Source organism: Physeter macrocephalus, chromosome 14 (genome assembly GCF_002837175.3).
Source record: "Physeter macrocephalus isolate SW-GA chromosome 14, ASM283717v5, whole genome shotgun sequence".
NCBI lineage: Eukaryota > Metazoa > Chordata > Mammalia > Artiodactyla > Physeteridae > Physeter > Physeter macrocephalus.
The window spans coordinates 72,489,557-72,503,161 of record NC_041227.1 but is presented as its reverse complement, the minus strand read 5'-3'; the positions used below and the strand labels follow the sequence as shown (position 1 = coordinate 72,503,161).

The window sequence follows — 13,605 nt, the reverse complement described above, 5'->3', positions numbered from 1 at the left end:
AGGAACCTCCATACTGTTCTCCATAGTGGCTGTATCAATTTACATTCCCACCAACAGTGCAAGAGGGTTCCCTTTTCTCCACACCCTCTCCAGCATTTATTGTTTGTAGATTTTTTGATGATGGCCATTCTGACCAGTGTGAGATGATACCTCATTGTAGTTTTGATTTGCATTTCTCTAATGATTAATGATGTTGAGCCCATGAATATTTTTTGAGCTGAGTTTTAAAAATTTGTTTTAAAATTTTGCAACAATCTTAAACTTATGGAAAAGTTGAAAGTACAACTAAAACAATTTTTTTTCCTCTGCACTAATTGAGAATAAATTGTTGACCTGATGCCCCATTCCTCCTGGGTATTGTATTAGTTTCTGGCGGCTGCTATAACAAATATCCACAAACTGGGTATTTTAAACAGCAGGAGTTGATACTCTCCTAGATCTGGAGGCTAGAAGTCTGATAGTGAGGTGTGAACAGGACCACACTCCTTCCAAAGTCTCTAGGGGAGAGTCCTTCTTTGCCTCTTCCAGTTTCTGGGGCTCCAGGCATTCCTTGACTTGTGGCCACATTACTCCATCTCTGTGTCTGTGGTCACATGTGTTCTATGTCTTTTTCAAAACTCTTTTGGCTCTTGCTGTTGAAAGGATATGTGTGATTGTTTTTAGGGCCCATCCAGGTAATGCAGAATACATGCTTCCTCTTTAGATTCTTAACTTAAATACATCCTTTGCCACATAAGGAAACAGTCACTCTTTTGCCATCTAAGATGATATTCACAGGGGATTAGGATGTGGGTATATCTTCTGGGGCCACCATTCAACCCACCATAGAGGGGAAGTCTCTGATCTTGTGGTTTTTTTTTTAACATCTTTATTGGAGTATAATCGCTTTACAATGGTGTGTTCGTTTCTGCTTTATAACAAAGTGAATCAGCTATACATATACATATATCCCCATATCTCCTCCCTCTTGCATCTCCCTCCCATCCTCCCTATCCACCCCCCAGGTGGTCACAAAGCACCGAGCTGATCTCCCTGTGCTATGCAGCTGCTTCCCACTAGCTATCTATTTTACATTTGGTAGTGTATATATGTCCATGCCACTCTCTCACTTTGTCCCAGCTTACTCTTCCCCCTCCCCGTGACCTCAAGTCCATTCTCTACTTCTGCATCTTTATTCCTGTTCTGCCCCTAGGTTCTTCAGAACCTTTTTTCAGATTCCATATATATGTGTTAGCATAGGGTATTTGTTTTTCTCCTTCTGACTTACTTCACTCTGTATGACAGACTCTAGGTCCATCCACCTCACTACAAATAACTCAATTTCGTTTCTTTTTATGGCTGAGTAATGTTCCATTGTATATATGTGCCACATCTTCTTTATCCATTCATCTGTCGATGGACACTTAGGTTGCTTCCATGTCCTGGCTATTGTAAATAGGGCTGCAATGAACACTGTGGTACACGACTCGTTTTGCGTTATGGTTTTCTCAGGGTGTATGCCCAGTAGTGGGGTTGCTGGGTCATATGGTAGTTCTATTTTTAGTTTTTGAAGGAACCTCCATACTGTTCTCCATAGTGGCTGTATCAATTTACATTCCCACCAACAGTGCAATGTATTTTGAATTTTTAAAAGCCATGTACATTATGTAGTATTTCTCTGTTTTGAGAGTGAGGGGGGGCTTCATGCATGAGCACAGTCTTGACCTGAAATCCCTTCCAATACTTTATTGGCAGCTTCCAAGTCACATGGGTTGTGCTCCAAATATGCATTTATAAGTTAGTAATTGTGATGTCAGAATAGAGTTTTCCATACAAAGAGAGTGGTGTGGTGTTTAGATAAATGACAGTGCAAGCTTTACTTCTTAAGACAGGTGAGCTACAAGGTGTGGGTTACATTAGGAGAGACCCAGGTAGCTATCTTAGGATGCATTCTCCATCATTCAAAAATCTAACTTTCAGTCTTGCAGTTTCAGAAATGTAATTTATTTGCACAGCAATTGTGGATTCATCTCTCAGGTAAGGACTCATTCAGATAGAACAGTCTGCTATGTAAAATCAGAATGCCAATTTTATAATTTATCATGAGATTGGTAACTGCTGAAGGAATGGACACTTAAGATGTCCTGGAGCACATTGTCTCCCTGGAGGCAATTTCTGTGGGAAGCCACATAATAATCAGGAGGTTTCCTATTGAGCATGAAATCTAAGTAAAGGGGTTTTTAATTATGTGATCTTGAAAGAGACTTAGGGCTGGACATTTGCTGAATCCATGTCTGTAACAGGGGACTTCCTTGCCAGTGAGACCATCACGTCCAAAGCCCACTTGATGAGGTGTCCTGTCCTCTGGATAGAGCTTGGGTGGTCACTGCCACCCAAGCATGTGTTTCTTTGATTCTCTCTTTTCTACGCTTCCATGGATGAGCCTATTCTTCCTTTAGGTTTAATAGCTTCAGTCCAGTCTTTGGCCTGGGAGCCACTCTGTTTTAATGTGATTTTGCAAAGCTCTTCTCTGTTTCATTCTGGGTGATTTCATAGTTTAACTTTCAGTTTGTAATCTTATTTCTAGCTTCTTGGTAGTAGGGAAGAAGACCCACTCACAGCTGACCCCCTTCCATCTGCAGTAATGCCTATAGCCATTATTTTTTTCCCAACTTTTCATTAGAAAAATGTCAAATTTACAGAAAAGTTGGAAGAATAATTTAGGAACCACTTATATGTTATATCCTTCACCTACATTCAACATTGATATTATTTTGTTGTGTTTGTTTTATTTTATGTATGTAAATATCTCTTTTTGTTTGTTCTGATGAACCATGAGATATAAATTGTAGACATCATGCAACTTAACCAACCAATAAGTCAGCATACATTTCCAAGGAACAACTACATTCTTTACATAATCACACCCAAGAAAAGAAATATTAATTTATATTCCATATTGAAATTTCCCAAATTATTCCAACAAGATCTTTCCTACAAGCACTATCATTAGTCATATTTTTGGGAGAAAATGCATTCAGAATTTGAGGTGTCAAGCACCTTAGCTTGCCCTCAATGCAACTTAAGATGGGTATTATCTTCCTTCTCTGTTCCTCCCACTTCCATCTCTTCTTTGAAGGGCAGGATCAGGCATGAGGAAATTATAACAAGACCAAGAAGAGAAAGCCAATTTATAGGTAAATGCTAGAGTTATGGTTTATTATCTTATTGACTTTAACAAACTATACATACTCATCCATATGTTTTCCAAATACATTCAGCGTTAAACTTTTACATCCAGGTATTAGCATTTAATAGCTGGGGCCAGGGGCAACCAATAATACACATTGAATGGAGAACCCAAGGCTCCATCTGCTACACTGTCAAATGCTACTAACTTATAAGAGTTCTACTGCCCAGTATTACCTGGCTTCATTTCATGATGATGTCTGAAGGCATCTATCTTTAAAGAACTTAACAGGCTGACTTGTAAGTGTCCAAGGAAATATTCTGCATGTCCTGGATCAAGGCTGGGACTATTTCAGGGTGCCCCCAGGGCAGCATTTCTCTTCAGATGCCAGCCCTGACTCTCAGGCAGCTGGAGGACAGCTTTCCCTAAAAGAGCTTCACTGTGAACTCTGCATATCTTTTGGCCTGGTTTGTTCAAAGCCCGGTGAAGGTAAAGGGGCTCTTAACCAGCCTTGTGCTCTCAGGACACCTGCAGGGCCCTAGCCACCACCGGGGCAGGGCTGTACTCTGGTTCAGTATTGAGGATGGAGACCACCTACATAGGCAGAGCTCAACTATCTGGACTGAACTGAGACTACCTGTGTGTCAATATGACTTTGTTCAATTGTTCCAGGAAATTCTTGCCCAGAAGGAGAGGCTGTAAACCAATAAATAACTTCACTGCTTGGATCAGAAAATTTCTCAAAACCAATTTGTTCGGGCAATCATTTGTTCATCTGGGCAAACAGCTCAATGATCAAACAACGATATACTTATCCAGACTTGCTTCAAGACCCTCACCTTGCTGTGCCCATCAATCCTAAACTGTTACAACATGAACTTTTCCCTGTGTGCCAATCAGATCTGGGCACCAGGGCCACTGGCCAGGCCAGGTATATTAACTGACCCCTACCCCCACTCACTGTCTTCCCTGTAGCACTTGAACTTCTCCCAATAGCCCCCACTGAGCCAAGGATTGTGATACTTCCCCAGCGATACCATGGGCGTGATTTTCATGTGAACTCTTGGGCAAGCAGCAGCGTCCGTGATTGTGTGACTGTGTATGAGTCATGCCCAAAGGGATGCAACTGTTTATAAGAATTGAGTGCATTCTTAGTCTTTTAAAACTAAAATCGTAGGATTTTTGTGGAGTATAAAATTAAAGTCACCTCTTTTGAACTCAACATGGGAAGCACAAAAGTGTTTATAAGAATTGTACAACTAGAGACATGCTTTTGACAAAATCTCCTTAACTCTTCCTAAATTGGTATTTAAATAGGACAATGACATATGGTTTTCTACAAGCTCTGTTATTACTCTCATGAGATGTTTTATCTAAGACGAAGGTGAATGTGTTTACAAAGAAGGATGTATATAAATAAATAAAATTATTTAAAATTAAGATTTTTCTCACGAATGGTTAATTTCTGTTGGAACAAAATAGGTTACAGCAGTTATAGTTGTTTATAATGTAAGTTTATTCAGGGTAGTGTGCTCGATTGCAAAAATGGTTATGAATTCTTCCCATTGCTGCATCCATGCCCTCCCCACATGGAATCTGTGATTCGCTTTGGCCAATGGGATGATGGCAAATGAGATGCAAACAGAGGCTTGAAAAGTGCTTGAGCATCTCTTGATAAACTGTGACCACCACCACGTGAAAAAGCCCATGTTAGCCTGTTGGATGATGAGAGACACATAGTACTGTTATCCTTGTTGCCTCTGCTGACAGCCAGCCCAACCATCAAACATGAGAGCGAGGTCATCATGGACCAGTTGATCTCAGAGGCGTGAGTGAGCTTACCAAAGACCAGCAGGAGAACCTTCTCTTGATGCCTTCCTGGAACTTAGTTGTGATGTGGGAGGCAGAGCAGCCATACTGTGTCCATGAGGCAAGAAGCACTCACTAGGGGACAGCTGAGCAGAAAGATAAGCAGAAGCTAGGGTCTCTGATGGCATCATGGAGTTATAGCATTAGCCTTGGAAACCCTACTTCTGGACTTTGTGTTGTATGAGAAAAAGAAAATGTTATTTTGTTCAGCCAGTGTATGTAGGTTGGGTTTCTGTTATGATATTCTGATCTGAAAATCTGGTTAATTAAAAATACAGTTTTCTCTGAAGAAGCTTCTCTCCTCCACCTCCACGCCCGCCAGTTCTCTGACAAAGTACAGGAGAGTGGGGGACCTGTGGAACTACAAAAGACAGAGGGGCTTTCTAGATTGAGCAATAAAATCAGAAGGGCTTTCAGGATTGAGCATGTAGTCAGTTACCAGAAAGTGGGTTACTTATCCTGGAAACCAAAATAAAATAAGGCCACTAAGTGTGGAGCAGGAAGTAGAGGACGAAGAGAGAAAGGAATGGAATGTGAGAGGATGACATCTGGGGAAACACCTGGAACAGGTATATTAAAGGTCAAGGTATTTGTAATTGTATGAATGATAGCATAGTAAATGGGGACCTAGCAGACTGAAAGGCAGGAGTTGGCCAGATTCCTCCCTCTGGTTCGTGGAGTTGAATTGAAGTGGCAGAGTTCCTGGCCGGTGGAAGCTCCACTTAGCTGCCCCGGGACTGTTCCTGGGAAAAACAGCGGGAGTGAAACACCTTCTCCTTGTTCTGTGTCAGCTTGGATTCCAAAGCGCACGTTTCCCAAACACCTGAGCTTCTGGCTTTGCTTCCTGCTTCCTCTTCTCTCGCCTTCGCTGTGCCAGGTCCCTCCCTCCGCATTTGGCTTCCTGAAATACAGCCTCCCTGCACTGCTGGGCCTCTGTGATTTACGCTGCCTGAGTATCGCCGCGGAGCAAATAAGACGTTCTTCATTTTCATACCTGACACATGAGGAGCCCTAAAGTAAGTCTCCGAAGTCAGACTCGAGGGCCTCTTGATTAAGAGTTAAATTGCGGATATGATTTACTCAATTTGATCTTGGGGAAACGAGAGATGTTGAAGATAATGTGATTGGCAAACTCACGTTTCCGCCTCTCCAGAGTTCACAGGCACCTGTGGAACCCGCGTGGAGGCTGTGCGGCGTCTGAATTTGGGCGTGGCTTGGGGAAGGGCATCTGCGTGAGTGATTGACTCACCCGGGTCTGTTTCAGGGAACTGCGAGTTGGAAAACTCTTCTGATACCAGTTTTAATTAAGTCAAGTCAGCGGGATAAGGGGTGAGATCAAAGGTGTGAGAGGGGGCATCCTGAAAGGAACAGGAGTTCAGAGACAAGAATTCTGGTCTTGATTTTGTCACTTAGAGGTTGGGGGAACCTCACACAGAGACATATGAATGGGTCTCAGCTTATTTTATTTTATTTTATTATTTTATTGCGGTACGTGGGCCTCTCATTTTTGTGGCCTCTCACTGTTGCGGGGCACAGGCTCCGGACGCACAGGCTCAGCGGCCATGGCTCCCGGGCCCAGCCGCTCCGCGGCATGTGGGATCTTCCCGGACCGGGGCACGAACCCGTGTCCCCTGCACCGGCAGGCGGACTCTCAACCACTGCGCCACCAGGGAAGCCCTCAGCTTCTTTATCTAAAAAGTGGGTTGGGACTAAATTACAAAACGGTCGTTTGGACTGACTTATGCGAGAATGAGAACTGAGGAAGGAGATCTAGTAAGTTTAGAAATATTTTTTTTCTTAATTGGGGGGAGGGAGAGGGATGGACTAGAAAATATTTTTGATAAATTTTACCATGAAGAGGAGCTGGAGGACAATGTGGAGTCAGGATAGGGTATCTTTACCATGGAAGATAATAGAACACTTTATAGAAAGATAAAGGAGAGTTGTAGTAATAAAGCCCTTGAATGATGAAGGGGAGAGAATGTACAGCTCAAGTGGCTTGTGATAGGATCAAGGACAATTCATCCCCTGTTACTGGATGGGAGGCAGAGGACATGGACATGAATGCCAAGGAGACAGCTGGATTTAATAATGGGAGAGGGAAGTTGTTCTTCCCTGATGGTTCCTATTTTCTCAAAGAATCACAAGATGATGCTGTCAGTCCAGGTGGTAGGGAGGTATTTTGGAGATTTGACAAGAAAGAAGCGGTGATAGCATCTCCGAAAGTGAGAGAGTGAAATTACCAGGGTCCTAGGGCAGGTTGTTGGTTTGAGATACACCTCACAAATTGAAAGAGAGACGAGTTGGCACAATTGTGGGATTTCTTTTCCAGCAGTGCTCAGCTTCCTGAGTGCAGGCACAGAGGAGGTGGGTGATTGGCCTCAGTGAGGGATGGGATCTGACAGTGGAGTATCTTGTCATGAGAGGTGTGCAGAAGACGTGTTTGGAAAGAGGCCGTTATAGTTAGAGACACGCAGAACCTAAACTGTGTAAAGAGGGAAGTGAGAACTTGAGAAATGTGAAAAATTGAGATCATGGAAAAAATGGTGGAATTAATGAATTTAATGGAATTAATAAAATTGGTGGACTGGGGTTCTAAAGTAAGTGTGCTGGAAGGTGGTGAGGAAGGCACATCTTTGTACAGGAATTTGAACTCCTTTCTTCATGATTTGTTTTGCACGTTGAAGATGGGTTCTTGTGGGCCAAAGGACACTGCTCCAGTCCGTGCCCCTTCCTTCTCCTCAGTTTTACAATTTTACATACTTCTGGTAAATAAAGTGGATAAAGGGATGGATTAGTGTAACCCATTCTCACTATTGCACATCAAAGTCAGAGCGCATGTCCTAGTCACCAAATCTGGCATTAGTACGTGCTGCCATGTATATGTGTTTTTAAAGGGCTTATTTTTGCTGGGTTAAGTGGAGAACCAACGGTTTTCTCTGTGCTGTCTTTATGATTGCTTGGTCTGTACCACTGATCGGTGAAGGGTGTGTGAAGCTGTTAATAACCCAAGCCTGGTGTAGGTAGAGATGGACTCATTTTAGATATGATAAGTGGTGACACCTCATCAGGGTAACAAGATCTAAACAACAACCCTGATAGAAAAGGTGGTAGGGCATATAGGCTGTTCCCATTACACAGATGAGGTCACAGTCCTGGAGAGGTTAATACCTGCCCCCATCTTAGGAAAAACACCACCATTCACTCAGTTGTCCAAGGCTGAAACCTGGAAGTCATCCTTGGTTCCCCCATCTCTTTCACCTTCCTCCACAAATCAGTCACTGTCTTGAATGAATAAATGAGTGAATGAATGAATGAGCTATATACTTCAGTTTAGATCTTGTTGAGCACCTACCTGGGGCCCCTGGGGTGGATGAACTATCACTGTCTTCCTTCTTTCCATTCCCACTTCCAAAGGAGAGACTAATTTAATAATTATACAGAGCTAAATAAATGTTTCAGGATGAGCTTGTATATTTACTTCATAAAATGCTTATAAACTTAAAAGTACTTTAATTACACTTGATAATGTATTGCAAGTTATTTACAGAGCAGGAATTCATGGGCAGCACATAATTCATTCTCTGAGTACCTTTGGGGTGATTATACATCTGTTGGTGCTTCCTACTCAAAATACTACATACACATCTTAAATTTTAATTATTATAAAAGTATACCAAAACATTGTTGCTATACATATGCATGATTAACCCATACAGGGTTCAGCAAATAATCTTCAGCAAACTAAATTGATAACTGTGGACTAATTATGAAATTGTAATTTAACTAGCAGCAACTGAAAATCGTGATTAACCCAAGACAGTATTGAGGATGAACACGTGGATGTCCTTTCATAAAATTGTTGAGTTGGAGGGGATGGTATGGATCACAGACTCCATATGTCTGTGTATGCTCTATTTTCCAAAAATGGACACTGCAATATTTCTGGTCCCTTGAACTTTGTCACTGCCTTGACCAACAGAATGTGGGGGAAATGATATTATGGGTCTTCGAAGACTAGGTCATAAAAGGTGATGTGAGCCTCTCTCTCAGGATCCTTGCCATTAGTGCTTTAAGCTAATAAGTTTTGGAGTAACTTGGAATACATACAGATTAGAAGATTTGCAGTGTTGACCTGGTTCTGATGGCAAAATCTCCTAATAGAGTACTGAATTAGAATCTTTGGAAACTGTTGAAAATGCACTAATTTTACTTTATGACTTACTTGTGTCGATCATAAAAATTCTCTTCAGAGATTAGTATCTAGAAAGTAAGCTTCATATATACATAAAAATGAATGCCTATGGAATTAAAAGCTGTTTTCCAGTAAAAACCACAGTAAGGACTTAAAATTTTTGCATCTGTTCATAGTTCCTTGGAAGAATCCTCTGGGCCACCAGTAGGCTGTGGACAATTCATTGTGAAACAACAATCAGTATTGATAGCTCTCAAATCAAGACCCCTAGCTTTGGCCTCTACTAAGATGTCCATTCATGAATCTCTATAATCACTCCTTTCCCACACTTTCCGTCATGCTTATTTGTTTTCTCAGAAGATAAGCTCAAGACTTACAAGAAAGTGCTGGGAATAAAGATTAGAAACTCTCATGGAGCCATTGCTGTAATTACACAGATCAGTGTTTAACCAACTTTATTGCATATTTGAAATATCTTTCAAGAGCTAACATTAAAGATACAGTTCAAGCCTTCTTTGGGCTCCTCTGACCTCGTTTCCTCTCTCTCATCAGAGCTGTGCACTATTCTGAAATTGGTAGGTTTCCTTTTCATTCGTATTCTTAATGTTAGTATTTGTAAGAAATGTTAGTACTGATTTTTGTGTTATAAATTTTATATTAATGTTCTTATAATATACTATCCTTCAGCAATTTGTTTTTCTTCATTCAACGTTATGTAAGATTTTTCGACATTCATTTGTGTAGATCTAGCTTACGTTTTAACTGATTTGTGATATTCCATTTTAGAATATATTTTAGTTAATTTGCCTATTCTGCTCTTGGAGAGTATTTAGGTTATTTCTTTTCCTTCCTCCCTTCCTTCCTTCCTTCCCTCCTTCCTTCCTCTCTTTCTCTTTCTTTCTTAATCTTTGAAGTGTAGTTGATTTATGATGTTAGTTTCAGGTGTACAACAGAGTGATTTGATATTTTTACGGATTGTACTTCATTTTAAAGGTTATTTTTAATATCTCATTTTTATACAAGTTGATATATGAACAGACTTCAGTCTCTTTACATATGGATGTGAGTTCTTCCAAACAATACACTTAGGAATGGTGAGTTGCACTGTATGGATGGTGAATCTTCACATTAATGGACATCGCCAAAGTGGCTGTATCGGTTAACATTCCCAGCAGAGGTTATCGTAGTTCCTGTTTCTTCACTGTCATACTTTAATTTTTGTCAGCTTGCTGGGTATGAAGTCATATCCTATTAATGTTTTCATTTGCATTTCCCTGATTATTAGCAGGTCTAAACATTTTTATTTTTTCATGTTTATGGACCATATGTTTTTTTCTCTTTTGTGACTTATCCGTACACACATATTTTTGCTGCTCTTTCTATTGTTACTTACATTTTCCTATTTATTTTTGGAAATCATTTATATAATCTTGAGGGCAATCTCTTGCATATAGTTCGCTAACATCTTCTGCTTTGCTAGTTAACTTTCTACTTTGTTTACGGTGTCTTGGAAGGAAGTTTGAAACATTAATGAGGTCAAATTGATCAAAGATTTCTGTTGTGATTTTGCTTTCGGGGACTAATTAAGAAATCTTTTCCCACCTAAAGACTTAGAGTTATTTATTTATTTATTTTTATTTTAAAAATTTCATATGGGTAACCAATTGTCCTGGCACCATTCATGGGAATAGTTCTTCCCTTTATTGTTTTTTAATGCAAACAGTGTGATTTATCAAGATCAATTTCAGGCATAGGTGTGTTCTTGAGATCTCCACTTGCCTATTTATGCATCAATATTTTGTGTCCCAATAAATACTTTTTAAACATTTCAATATCTTGACCAGCATCTCTACAACACCAAATCTATTGGCCAATTCCCATGATGCCCTTTCTTTTTTTTTCTTCGAATTTTATTTTAGTTTCTTATTAGTTATCTATTTTATACATATTAGTGTATATATGTCAATTCCAATCTCCCAGCTCATCCCACCCCTACCCCCCCCCATTTTCCCCCCTTGCTGACCATACGTTTGTTCTCTACATCTGTGTCTCTATTTCTGCTTTGCAAACCGGTTCACCTGCCCTTTCTTGACCCGTCAGGAACATGTGACACAGTCGGTCACTGCCTCCCTCTTGGAACTTTCTCCTCCCTTGGATTCCAGGACAGCAGTACTCTCCTGGTGTCCCATACTTCACCAGCTCCTGGTTTCCACTGCAAGACTGGATTCCTTTGCCCAACCTCTTCCTGTTTCAGAGACTCAAGGGCTCCCTTTTCAGATCTCTTTTCTGTCCACACTTACTTACAACCTGCCTGATCACATCCCTTCACTGGCTTAAAAACTGACTCCACATTTATCTTCCTGGATCTGACCTCAGTTTAACAGGCACCTATAAATGTCTATCCCACTATTACTATGGAAATGGTACTATCTATCTGATCTGTAAGCAGTTACTCCAAAAAGTTTAACATGCATATCTGATAAAGTTTAAGGTTAATAATTATTTTTGTTTTACTTCTGAAAAGTACAACATATTTAAAATGCTTTAACTCCAATCTCCCTCAGCCTTACTTTGTTATCAAGTATTTTCGTTCCACACTGCCTTAACCCTTCCCCATTAAAAATTTTATTATTATTATTTTTTACTATAAAAGCTTATTAGACATCAACATGTCTACCTTTTTTTGGTGAAGGGGCTTGCTATTATTTCTTGTATCTCGTACCTTCCTTCTGGATCAATTGCATCTTTACTAAAGTACTTTTTTAGTAGTTCATTTGAAGAGGTCATGTGAATGAAAATATTTTCCTGATTTTTATCTGCAGATGTTTTCTGTTCCCTTTAGTCTTTAAAAAAATTTTTTTAAATTTATTTTTATTTTTTACTTTTTTAAATAGATCTTTGTTGGAGTATAATTGCTTCACAATACCATGTTAGTTTCTGTTGCACAACAAAGCGAATCAACCATATGCATACACAAGTCCTCCAATCCCCTCCCTCTTGAGCCTCCTTCCCACCCTCCCTATCCCACTCCTCTAGGTCATTGCAAAGCACCGAGCTGATCTCCCTGTGCTATGCGGCTGCTTCCCACCAGCCAACTATTTTACATTCGGTAGTGTATATATGTCAATGCTACTCTCACTTCGCCCCATCTTCATCCTCCCACCCCATGTCATCAAGTCCATTTTCTATGTCTACCTCTTTATTCCTGCCCTGCAACTAGGTTTATCAGTACCATTTTTGTTGTTGTTCCATATATATGCATTAGCATGCAGTATTTGTTTTTCTCTTCCTGACTTGCTTCACTCTGTATGACAGACTCTAGGTCCGTCCACCTCACTACAAATAACTCAATTTCATTTCCTTTTATGGCTGAGTAATATTCCATTGTGTATATGTGCCACATCTTCTTTATCCATTCATCTGTTAATGGACATTTAGCTTGGTTCCATGTCCTGGCTATTGTAAATAGTGCTGCAATGAACATTGTGGTGCATGTCTCTTTTTGAATTATGGTTTTCTCCAGGTATATGCCCAGTAGTGGGATTGCTGGGTCATACGGTAATTCTATTTTTAGTTTTTTAAGGAACCTCCATACTGTTCTCCATAGTGGTTGTATCAATTTATATTCCCAAGGAGGGTTCCCTTTTCACCACACCCTTTCCAGCATTTACTGTTTCTAGTTTTTTTGATAATGGCCATTCTGACCAGTTTTTCCTATGTTTTCCTCTAAGAGTTTTATAGTGCCTGGTCTTACATTTAAGTCTTTAATCCATTTAGAGTTTATTTTTGTGGATGGTGTTAGCTAGTGTTATAATTGCATTCTTTTTCATGTAGCTGTCCAGTTTTCCCAGCACCACTTATTGAAGAGGCTGTCTTTTCTCCATTTTATGTTCTTGCCTCCTTTGTCATAAATTAGGTGCCCATCTGTGTATGGGTTTATCTCTGGGCATTCTATCCTGTACCATTGATCTATATTTCTGTTTTTGTGCCAGTACCATACTGTCTTGATTACTGTAGCTTTGTGGTATAGTTTGTAGTTGGGAAGCCTGATTCCTCCTACTCTGTTTTTCTTTCTCAAGATTGCTTTGGCTGTTTGGGGTCTTCTGTGTTTCCATACGAACTGTAAGATTTTTTTTGTTCTAATTCTGTGAAGAATGCCATCGGTAGTTTGATAGGGATTGTATTGAATCTGTAGATCGCTTTGGGTAGTATAGTCATTTTCACAATATTGATTCTTCCAATCCAAGAACATGGTATATTTCTCCATCTGTTTATGTCATCTTTGATTTCTTTCATCAGTGTCTTATAGTTTTCTGAGTACAAGTCTTTCACCTCCTTAGGCAGGTTTATTCCTAGGTATTTTATTCTTTTT

The 13,605-nt window shown here is 40.1% G+C and overlaps 1 long non-coding RNA gene across 9 annotated transcripts in view; it reads left to right on the top strand.

The window, feature by feature from the left end:
- LOC102984234 (uncharacterized) overlaps nucleotides 1-13,605 on the top strand; it is a 550,122-nt gene that overhangs the window by 217,422 nt on the left and 319,095 nt on the right. The window lies entirely within an intron of this gene.